This window comes from Sciurus carolinensis, unplaced genomic scaffold (assembly GCF_902686445.1).
Source record: "Sciurus carolinensis unplaced genomic scaffold, mSciCar1.2, whole genome shotgun sequence".
NCBI lineage: Eukaryota > Metazoa > Chordata > Mammalia > Rodentia > Sciuridae > Sciurus > Sciurus carolinensis.
In genome coordinates, this window is record NW_025920148.1 from 1,334,824 (window position 1) to 1,347,413 (window position 12,590).

A 12,590-nucleotide genomic window follows, 5' to 3' on the forward strand; every position below is an offset into this window, starting at 1 on the left:
TTAGAAATAAATGAAAGATAAAAAACAGAAACTACTCCAACACCTGGAGATTAAACAATATTCTATTATATGATGAATGGATAACAGAAGATATTAGGAAGGAAATTAAAAAATTCTTAGAGGTAAATGAGAACAAAGAAACATCATATCAAAATCTCGGGACACTATGAAAGCAGTACTTAGAGGAAAATTTATTTCATGGAGTGCCTTTAATAAAGAAGTAAAACTCAACAAATGAAGGACCTAACACTACAGCTCAAAGCCCTAGAAAAAGAAGAACAGACCAACACCAAAAGTAGTAGAAGACAGGAAATAGTTAAACTCAGATCTGAAATAAATGAAATTGAAACAAAAGAAACAATACAAAAAATTGACAAAATAAATAGTTGATTCTTCGAAAAAATAAACAAAATTGATAAACCTTTAGCCACACTAACAAAGAGAAGATGAGAGAAAACCCAAATTACTAAAATTCAGAATGAACAAGGAAATATCACAACAGACACGACTGAAATAAAAAACATAATTAGAAGCTTTTTTAAAAATCTATATTCCAACAAAATAGAAAATTTCGAAGATATCAACAGGTTTCTAGAGACATATGAATTGCCTAAACTGAACGAGGAGGACCAATTTCAAGTAATGAAACAGAAGTCATCAAAAGCCTACCAACAAAGAAAAGTCCAGGACCAGATGGGTTTTCAGCCGAGTTCTACAAAACTTTAAAGAAGAGCTCATTCCAATACCTCTCAAAGTATTCCATAAAATAGAAGAGGAGGGAAACCTCCCAAACTCGTTCTATGTAGCCAATATCACCCTGATACCTAAACCAGACAGAGACACATCGAGTAAAGAAAATTTCAGACCAATATCCTTAATGAACATCGACGCAAAAATTCTCAACAAAATTTTAGCAAATCGCATACAGAAACATATTAAAATGATAGTGCACCATGATCAAGTGGGTTTCATCCCAGGGATGCAAGGTTGGTTCAACATCAGGAAATCAATAAATGTAATTCACCATATCAATAGACTTAAATTCAAGATTCACATGATTATTTCAATAGATGCAGAAAAAGCATTTGATAAAATACAGCCCCCCTTCATGCTCAAAACACTAGAAAAAATAGGGATAGTGGGAACATTCCTTAACATTGTAAAGGCCATCTATGCTAAGCACATGGCTAATATCATTCTAAATGGTGAAAAACTGAAAGTATTCCCCCTTAAAACTGGAACAATGCAGGGATGCCCTCTTTCACCCCTTCTTTTCGATATTGTCCTTGAAACTCTAGCCAGAGCGATTAGACAGACCAAAGAAATTAAAGGAATACGAATAGGAAAAGAAGAACTCAAACTATCCCTGTTTGCTGATGATATGATTATATACTTAGAGGAACCAGGAAATTCCACCAGAAAACTTTTAGATCTCATAATTGAATTCAGTAAAGTAGCAGGATATATGATCAATGCACATAAATCTAAGGCATTTTTATACATAAGTGATGAATCTTCAGAAAGAGAAATTAGGAAAACTACCCCATTCACAATAGCATGGGGTAAAATAAAATACTTGGGAATCAATCACACAAAAGAGGTGAAAGACCTCTACAGTGCAAACTACAGAACACTGAAGAAAGAAATTCAAGAAAACCTCAGAAGATGGAAAGATCTCCCATGTTCTTGGATAGGAAGAATTAATATTGTCAAAATGGCCATACTACCAAAAGTGCTATACAGACTCAATGCAATTCCAATTAAAATACCAATGATGTACCTTACAGAAATAGAGCAAGAAATTATGAAATTCATCTGGAAGAATAAAAAACCCAGAATATCTAGAGCAATCCTCAGTAGAAAGAGTGAAGCAGGGGATATCGCAATACCAGATCTTCAACTCTACTAAAAGCAATAGTAAGAACAACGGCATGGTATTGGTACCAAAATAGAAAGGTGGATCAATGGTACAGAATAGAGGACATGGACACAAACCAAAATAAATACAATTTTATCATACTAGACAAAGGGGCCAAAAAAATGCAATGGAAAAAAGATAGCCTCTTCAACAAGTGGTGCTGGGAGAATTGGAAATCCATATGCAGCAGAATGAAACTAAACCCATATCTCTCACCATGGATGAAACTAAACTCAAAATGGATTAAGGACCTCAGAATCAGACCAGAGACCATGCATCTTATAGAAGAAAAAGGAGGTCCAGAGCTTCAACATGTCAGCTTAGGACCAGACTTCCTCAAAAGGACTCCCATAGCACAAGAAATAAAAGCAAGAATCAATAACTGGGATAGATTCAAACTAAAAAGCTTTCTCTCAGCAAAGGAAACTATCAGCAATGCAAAGAAAGAGCCTACAAGTGGGAGAAAATCTTTGCCAATCATACTTCAGATAGAGCACTAATCTCCAGAGTCTATAAAGAACACAAAAAACTCTACACCAAGAATGCAAATAATCCAATTGACAAATGGGATAAGGAAATGAATAGACACTTCACAGAAGAAGATCTATGAGCAATCAACAAACATATGGAAAAATATTCAACATCTGTAGTAATAAGAGAAATGCAAATCAAAACCACCCCATGATTTCATCTCATCCCAATTAGAATGGCGATTATCAAGAATACAAGCAACAACAGGTGTTGTTGAGGATGTGGGGAGAAAGGTACACTCATACATTGCTGGTAGGGTTGCAAATTAGTGCAGCCACTCTGGAAATCAGTGTGGATACTCCTTAGAATACTTGGAATGGAACCACCATTTGACCCAGCTATCCCACTCCTTGGCCTATACCCAAGGTCTTAAAATCAGCATATTACAGAGATACAGCCACATCAATGTTCATAGCTGCTCAATTCACTATAGCCAGATTGTGGAAGCAACCTAGATGTCCTTCAGTTGATGAATGGATAAAGAAACCGTGGTATATATATATACAATGGAATATTACTCAGCCATAAAGAATGATAAAATTATGGCATTTGCAGGCAAATGGATGAAATTGGAGAATATCATGCTAAGTGAGATAAGCCAATCTCAAAAAAACAAAGGACGAATGATATCGCTAATAAGTGGATGATGACACATAATGGGGTATGGGAAGGGTTAGTGTTAGGGTTAGAGTTAGGGTTAGGGAGGGGGGCAAGAATGGAGGAAGGAAGGACTGTATAGATGGAAAACATGGGTGGGAAGGGTGGGGGGGAAGAGAAAAAATAACAAAATGAATCAAACAGCATTACCCTATGTAAATTTATGATTACACAAATGGTATGCCTTTACGCCATGTACAGAGAAACAACATGTATCCCATTTGTTCACAATAAAATAATAAAAAAAAATAAATAAATATCAAAAGAAAAGTTTTTCAGTAGAATTTATTAAGGTGTATATCTGGAGTATCTTTTTTTTTTTTTTTTTATGGTGCTGGGGATTGAACCCAGGATCTGTGCTTGCAAGGCAAGCACTCTACCAACTGAGCTAACTTCCCAGCCCTTAAGAATCAATTTTGATCAATTTTAGATCAGTTTCTATGGAAACTGGTTACTTTTCTCCTTTTACTCCAGTTTAAAAAAATTAATCAAAGAGATCTTGACCCCTACTTCACAGGGTTAACAGAGTTTTCACTCTTGTTAGTATTGTACATGCTAACATTCTGCACAGTGTCTGTAAACAGAAATCCACTCAATAACAGTGATTTTCTGGGAATCAAGTGCTAGCTGTTTCTGTTTGCTATATAAACAGTGTTTGTTAACAGTAATTGGCATAGTTTCTGGAAACAGTAAATTTTACAAGCAAGAAATATGCCTATGGCATGAGTGTTTCTTATAGGAGACTTTGAAGATAATATGAAAAAGTAAAATTTAGAGCAAAAATTTGCCTTGTAACCATCTATTACCATTAGTGAATATGGGATATAGCTGGTCCAGACTAATAAGACAAAGAACAATACAATATATTTAGCCAAGAATATAAATGATATTTTGATGTTCTTTTAGAAAATAACTTTCCAGTTTATTTCTTCTATCATTCCTAAGGATGATGTTTTCTATACTTTCTTGGCTTCAGAAGGCATTATATTTGAATGATTTACTTATTTGTAATAATGTTTTATAATACTGAGTTTTGAGATCACATGCAGCGTTTCCTACAGAGTAGTTGTAATAATAGTAATAGTAATAATAATAAACAGCTATATCCCTACGTTGAAAGCAAACTACTTACTCCCTTCTAACAATTACCTTGGCTAATTCAATTAAGTCACATTTTCTCAGTAGGAAAAAATATTTCAAAGAGGATTAATAGCTAACTTTTGCATGTGTATCTATCTATTGATGCCAACTGAAACCCCAACTAAATTGTAAATGCTGTAACAGAGGGGCTTGGTCTTGCTAGAGAGAAAAACTATTTCTTTGTTTTATATAATAGTTTTGAGTTCCTAGTTTTGATTTCTGAGAAGAAATAAACAAAGTAAAGAATGCATAATAATCTGAAATATTTTAGAAAATTAATGATCTTATGAAACTCTCTTGTGGATATTTATTATGTCAATTATTTTTTTTCATGTGTATAGAATTAAAATGTGTAATACTTATGTTTCATATTTACCTTCTCCTTGTCATTTTTTATACATAAATTTATCTAAATTGATCACAAATTATTTTTTTTTGAAACAGGAAGTGAACCCAGGGATGATTAAACACTAGGACACATCCACAGATCTTCTTTTATATTTTATTTTGAAGCAGGTACTTGCTGAGCTGCTTAGGGCATTGCAAAATTGCTGTTCATATATAATGCTAATTTTCATAATGTTTCCTTTAGACTTACTAAATTGAAGGGGAAAATATTATTAGAGGCTCATCAGTATATTCTACACATTATTTGTTGACTGGATGACATCAACATAGAGACTCTGAGAGAAGCAGGCAACTGTAACGGACCATATGCTCCATAATTAGAGTGTCGAACTCAACAGATATATATCCCCTTGCCCCACACTGCTTGCAACTTCTCATGTTCACTATCTACAAAATTTCTTTTAAAAACATGAGCCCATTTTCCCTAAAATGAGTCTCAGTCTTAAGTACCTGCTCTCCTTCTCCCCTTGAATGTATATCTGACTCTTATTTACATTTCTATAAGATATCCTTGTTTTCTTAAATAAATATTTGTGCTTTTTCTCATATGCCCTGAAACTCCTTTCTATTGTGTAGTCAAGAACCTTCCAGGGCCAAGTTGAGATTCCCATTTCCCTTTTGAGTGAACTTCTTAGCTCCTATTCAGTGATACCATGAAGGAAGCCAATTAAGACTTTCCTTCTTATTTTTGAAGGGCTCAATTTCTTTGTCTCTTTTGCAAACATTTATTTACCTTCTTATTTTTTGAGAGTTGCCTGCTCATCTTCTTTGCTTATTTCTATAGGAATCATTCATTATGGAGATCTTTCCATCATCTAAGGTCTTCCTCAAATTCTTTCTTCAGTGTTTTGTTGTTTTCATTGTAGAGATGTTTTACCTCTTTGGTTAGATTGATTTCCAAGTATTTTATTTTACTTTTTTGAGGCTATTGCAAGTGGAGTTGTTTTCCTAGTTTCCCTTTCAGATGTTTCATCACTTTCATATAAAAATGCTTGAGATTTATGCGTGTTGATTTTATAGCCTGCTATTTTGCTGAATTCATTGATGAGGTCTAGAATTTTTCTGGAGAAGTTTTTGGATCCTCTAAATATAGAATCATGTCATCAGCAAATAGTGACAGCTTAAGGACCTATTTTCCTATTCATATCCCTTTAATTTCATTAGTCTGTATAATTGCTCTCACTACAGTTTCAAGGACAATGTTGAATAGAAGTGGTGAAAGACGACATCTCTGTCTTGTTCCCATTTTTAAAGAGAATGGTTTCAGTTTATCTCCACTAAGAATGATGTCGGTCATGGGTTTAGCATAAATAGCCTTTAAAATGTTCAGGAATATTCCTACTATCCCTCATTTCTCAAGTGTTTTTAAAATTTTTATTGTAAAAAAACGGGATATATGTTATTTCTGTTTGTTCATGGAGTTACAGCATACCATTTGCATAATCATACATTTACATACGGCAATGATGTTTGATTCATTCTATTATTTTTTCCTTCCCCTCACCCCTCCCACCCCTCTTTTCCCTCTATACAGTCCCTCCTTCCTCCATTCTCGCCCTCCTCCCACCACCCATTTTAAGTAAAAGAACACTTAAAAAAAGATCCGCCTATCAGTGAGAACAATTGTGCTTTTTTTTTGAGATTGACTTATCTCCCATTTCATGCATTTGCCTGCATATGACATAATCTTATTATTCTTTATAGCTGAGTAAAATTCCATTGTGTGTATATATATATGTATATATATATATTGCAAGACACTGTCTCAAAATAAAAATAAAAATGACTGAGGATATGACTCAGTGGTTAAACATCCTGGGTTCAACCCCCAGTACCAAATTTAAAAAAATAGAAAGGTCCTCCTTTCTGAACAAATTTGTACTTAATATATTTATTGTACTTAATAATTCCAAACTAAGGCTAGAAATAATAAATTTAACAATGCTCATAAATAGTTGAAGAATATTTTCAAATAAGTCTAGATAGTAATGAAGGAACATTTTAAAACTCACTATTAAAGTTAAATAACTCAACCAAACATGAACAGGATTCCTCTTCAATGGGTTTGAAGAACTTATGAAGGATGAACAATGGACAGCTTACACAGGTCATCACACTCAACTCAACACTTTCCAGGTGGGAAAACCAGAGGAGGGAACAGCTTTCTGAATACCACACACACAGCAGGGAAGAGCACAGGGGGAAGGCCACTTCCTCGGTAACACTGCAGGACCATTTCTACCTCTGCTCCACCTAAGAAATTTACAGTCTGTTTCAAGTTTTTTCTAGATACATAGACCTGTGAAGAGCATTTCTTTAAGAATTAAAATATATCTTTCACTTTCACTAAGAACACCACCCAATCTTCAACTCACTTCTTTCCTGTGACACTAAGTTAAAGGGCAGTGAAAGTTACCTCATCCTCTATAGGCAAAACTAGTACGCCTCCAACTTTTGGTAATATCTTCATGTGATCTTCCTCATCCCTTTGCACTCTAGCTCCACAATATTTCCAATCATACCGATGACTGTCAGATGCTATCTAGAGGCAACTTCCAACCACAAATATAGGCTCACAGAACTTAAACCTGCATGGAAAAACAAATATGGTGTGATTCACTTAAACAAAATGTTAAATCAAAAATTGCCACAATCCAGTCCTTTGAAGTAATGGTTACCAAAGTTAATTATATGGACAAAATGATCATGAAATCTATTTAAATAGATTCATGAGGCTAGAATTGGTCAAGTCTGTTGCCTATTCACCAGTCATTCAGGGTACATCTATTCAAAATATGAACCTAATTTTGGTCATACTGAAAATCCAATTAAGGCTTAAAAATAAATATAATGCAGTCCATCACAACAAAAATTTTATGATCATCCCCAAAATGATGTATCATGAAGAGTCATAAGATGAAAAAAGGTTCTGTACGTTAGACCATGTTTTCCAAAACTCTTCAGGGTCCAATGGAAATGAGAAGGGCTTATATAAGTATTCATCATGTTTGATGTTTTTGCTGAAGGTAATAGTGGAAGAACTTTGTCAAGAAGAGATACCAAGGGCTGGAAATGTAACCTGGGTTTGACCTCCAGAACCACAAAAAGAAGAGATCTCCAGAGAATCAGAGAGACAGAGAGACACAGACAGACCAATGTCCTCACCATAATCCCTTGGAACACTAATATAAAGGAGGTTTTCTATTAAAATTTGCTGAGCAACATTACAAAAGTGGGACTGAGAGTAAAATAAACATTGGTTTCCTTCTCCTGCTTTGGCCTCTAGAAGTTCCTCCAGGCCACTTATTCCTGGTTACAGTGCTGGCTTATGGTACAGACTTATGCTTTTACAAGTTATTCTCATTAGACTTATAATTTATTTCTTAGGTTCTGATAAACAAAACTGAAAATACTTAACACATAATCTACAGTTAAAACCCCAATATGCTAATGAGGTATGTATTTTTTTAAAATCTTTAAAGTATGTAATCTTATGCTTTAAGTTGATTATAGTTGATGTAACCATACAGCAAAATCAACTTATTATTTCAGAATAAAATAGTTTACATGAAAGCTTTGTTATACACTAAAAGATGACACTACTTAAATCATAATGACCTTTACTTTGTAATACATATCCTGTTGGTAATTAATAGTGGACTTAATATACAATAAGTTTCCATTAAAAGTCACTAAAACACACATTATGAACACATATTTAAAGAAAAGATTACCAGAATTTTGCACTGCCCTTAATATGCTATGGGTATGGTGTAGAGGGTAAACAGAAGCAGGAAGAGCTGAAGGAGCTGGAGGTTGGGGTAATCAGTATATACCTGCATTCTCATCTCCACACCCTCACAATAACCTGGGCCATGTCCCATCATTTCTTTTACTATAACAGCCACCTCACTGCTCAAATTTTTCAGGTCTGTTTTTTATCATTTTACTTCTCACTGCACAGAGTTAAGTTCAAACTTAGGTCTAGTACATGACATTTTCATGATTACTAGGATTCAGATATGGTGAGAATGTATCCCCAAAAGTTTGTGTGCTAGAAACTTGGCACCCAGTTTGACAATATTTGAGAGGTGTTGAAATCATAAGAGATAGAGTCTGGTAGGAGATCATTGGAAACCACCCTCAGAAAGGAATACTGCTGGTGCTGGGGATGTAGCTCAGTTGGTAGCATGCTTGCCTCCCAAGTATAAGGCCCTGGGTTCAATCCCTAGCACCACAAAAAAATTTAAAAAAAGAAAGGAATACTGTCCATTTCATTGGGTGAGGCTAGCTTTCAGAGGACTAGACCTGTGTTAAGAAGTAGGGCCACCTCACTGCTTGGACACTTCCAGATATACTGTTCACCTCTGTCATGTAAGTTCCCTCCATCTGCCATGTTACACTGCAGCATGACAACCCCACCAGATGTTGCTGCATAAATTTGGATTTTCATCCTCCAAAATCCTGACCCAACATAAACCTCTTTCTTTACCAAGTAGCCAGACTCAGGTATTCTGATACAACAACACAAAATAGATTAATACCATCCATGATTCTACATCAAACTGACACTTTGGACTCATTCCCTAGCTCTACCCAACCTGCATATAACATTCTGCATATAACATTCTGAATTACTTGCTTCTAATTTTTTAATGAAAAACATTATAGAAAGTGTTTTGAAACTGTGTATCTATGTATGTGCTTTTACTTTGATTTTCTCTCTTTAATAAATGCTTGCTATTCCTTAAATATACAGGTCAAATATCAGCTTCACAATGAGATTTAATTTTTTAAAAAAATAAACTTACTTAGAATAGGGATCATGTTTGATTTTTCTTTTATACAAGACTATGTACCATAATCTCTGACTGCTTAAAATATGACCAAAATATGTTTTATTGCTTTTAAGTAATAAGACACTATAAACCACATAGTTTAACATTTTTATGAAATTCATGGTAAGCATTCTTTTTTAAAAAAGTTATTTTTAATAAGTTCTATCTAAAATGTTCATAATTATGAATTTTAAATGTTTTAATTTTATAATATCTTACATCACACAATTTTCAGGATGAATGAGAATTTAGGATGCAGGAAATTTAAGCAACTAAAAATTTTAAGTTATTAAAATTTTAAGTTATTAAAATTTTAACATCAAATCTTTTAAATCAACCCAAAAGTATGGATTTTATAATAGTTTTCAACCAACAAAGAAGTCATTATACCAGTTTTGCATGCTATAGTATGCATGCACTGAAGACCACAGGGAAGCTCTTTTTCTGTTTTGGATGGTGTAGAATAAATATCATATTAATAATAAAGGATTCAGGGAAGTTACAATATTAGTTTTAGTGCTATATATGGATATACTATAATATTAAAAGTCACAAGACTGCTGTTATATACATTTTTGATGCTGTGTTATGATATTATACTTGTATTAAAGACCACAGGGAATCTACAATATCAGTAGAGGCCACAGCATGGATATCATATTAAAATCAAAGGCCATAGTGGAAAAGGTAGTGAATAATGAAGAAAGTTTGGATTGTTCAGAGGGGAGTGATGGAGGGGTAGTGTGTGGGGAGGGGAAGGACAGTAGAAAGAGACAGTTATTATTACCCTATATACATTATTACCCAATACACATTACCCTATATACATGTATGATTATACTACTGGTGTGACTCAGCACCATGTATAGTCAGAGGAATGGGAAGTTATCGTCCACTTGCATTCAATGTATCAAAAAGCATTCTACTATCATGTATAACCAGTTAAAACAAATTTAAAAAATAGAAATTAAAAATCAAAGGCCAATTTGCAGCCATGAAATTACTTATAGATTCTATAATTTGGATATCATAATAATATTAAAAACCACAGGGAAGCTATTTCATTAGTTTTTCATCTATATTATGGTTATCATATTAATATTAAAGTCCACACAGTAACTATCCAAGGTACAGTATCTATAACTAATGTAATAATATTATTATAATAATAATATAGTACCTAAAATTAAACTAGTATAGTATCTAAAACTAATATAATACAGATATTACATTAATAGTAAAGGGTACAAAGAACATATTTTATTAGTTTAAGATGCTAGAATATGCATTTATACTGGTTTTTAAGGGCAGGTAATATTACTTTATAATGTTATACTATGGATAAAACATTAATATTAAATGCATAGTGGAGATAGTATATTACTTTTAGATGCTATTATATGGAATTCACATTAACTTTGTAGACCACAAGAAAGTTACTATTAAGAGTTATAGGCCACAGTATGGATCTTATGTTAATATGAAAGACCAAGTTGGAGTCACCCACCGCCTCTTCTTCCAACATGACAGATCCACTGTGTCTTTCACCAAAGACTTCCTGCTAGTGGAGTGGACACAGCCATCTACAAGAACATGAAAGTGCCCAAGAAAATCATCAAGCAAGCAAATCACTGCAGCTAAGCAGCACAAGGGCATTATGGACTGTGTAGATCATATCCTCAGGGAGCAGGGAGTCCTGTCCTTCTGGCATGTAGCCTGGCCAATGTCATCAGATAATTCTCCACCCAGGCTGTCAAATTTCCTTCAAAGAAAAACACAAGCAGATCTTCCTGGGTGGTGTGGAAAAGAGGACCCAGTATCACAATACTTTGCAGGGAACCTGGCATCAGGTGGTGCTGCAGGATCCACAACCTTATGTTTTGTGCATCCTGTTGATTTTGCCCAAACCTCTCTAGCAGCTGATGTAGAGAAAGTTAGAGCTGAAAGAGAATTCAAAGGCCTACATGACTGACTGGTTAACATCTACAAATCTAATCGGATTGAGGGTCTGTACCAAGGCTTTGGGACATTTTATTCTGTAATGTTAGGCAGTCCCTCAACACAAAGTCATGAACTGCTGCTCAGAACTTGATACTTTTATTTTTTGGTGGTGCTGGGGATTGAACCGAGGTGTACCAAGACTTTGATGTGTCTGTGCAGGGCACGATCATCAACTGAGCTGTCTACTTTGGTATCTGTGATTCTTCAAGGGGAATGCTTCCAGTTCCCAAGAATACTCATATCTTTATCAGTTGGATGACCACAGTCTGTCACTGCCATTGCTGTATGACTTCCTATCCATTTGATACTGTTCACCATTGCATAATTATGCAGTTGGAGAGCAAAGGAATTGGCATCATGTCCAAAGACAAGCTTCACTGCTGGAGGAAGATTGCTTGTGATGAAGGAGGCAAAGCTTCTTCAAGAGCACATAGTCAAATATTCTCCAAGTCACAGTGTTGCTTTTGTACTTGTCACCTATGATGAAATAAAGAAGTTCACATAAATTATTTCCTGGACTTTTTTCCTCTGTGAACAGGCATGTTGTAATATATAACATGTTGTGAGCATTCTGAATACTCTTGGCTGCTTATCAATGTCAACTATGTACTTGTTGAAAATGGGAAAAAATAATATTCATCTGACCAATTTTCTCTTAAAGCCATAATAATAATGATGATGATGATGTAACTCAATGATATTTTATATGCATATTTTTAGTTGTAGGTGGACAATATATTCACTTTATCTTCATGAGTTGCTGAGTATTGAACCCAGGGCTGCACATGTGCTAGGCAAGTGAGCACATGTGAGCCACAACTCCAGCCTAGAATCATAGTTTTTTTCAGTCACTTCAGATAACAAATTTGGACAGCTGAAAGTTTCTAAAAACAAACAAACATAAAGACCAGATGGAAGTTATTAAATTAGACTTAGATGCCATAGTATGAATATCAAATTAGCATTAATGGTCACAGGACACCTATTATAAAAGAAGCTATAATAGAATATAATTTATATTAGAAACCACAGTGCAGCTATGGCTTTGGATACTATTATATAGATATTATATTAGTGTGAAATGTCACAGGTTTCTA

General features: G+C 34.4%; 1 pseudogene; it reads left to right on the forward strand.

Annotated features, from left to right (window-relative positions):
* Positions 1-11,998, forward strand: part of LOC124974434 (ADP/ATP translocase 2-like) — a 74,918-nt pseudogene extending 62,920 nt beyond the window's left edge.
* The last annotated feature ends 592 nt before the right edge of the window (positions 11,999-12,590 follow it).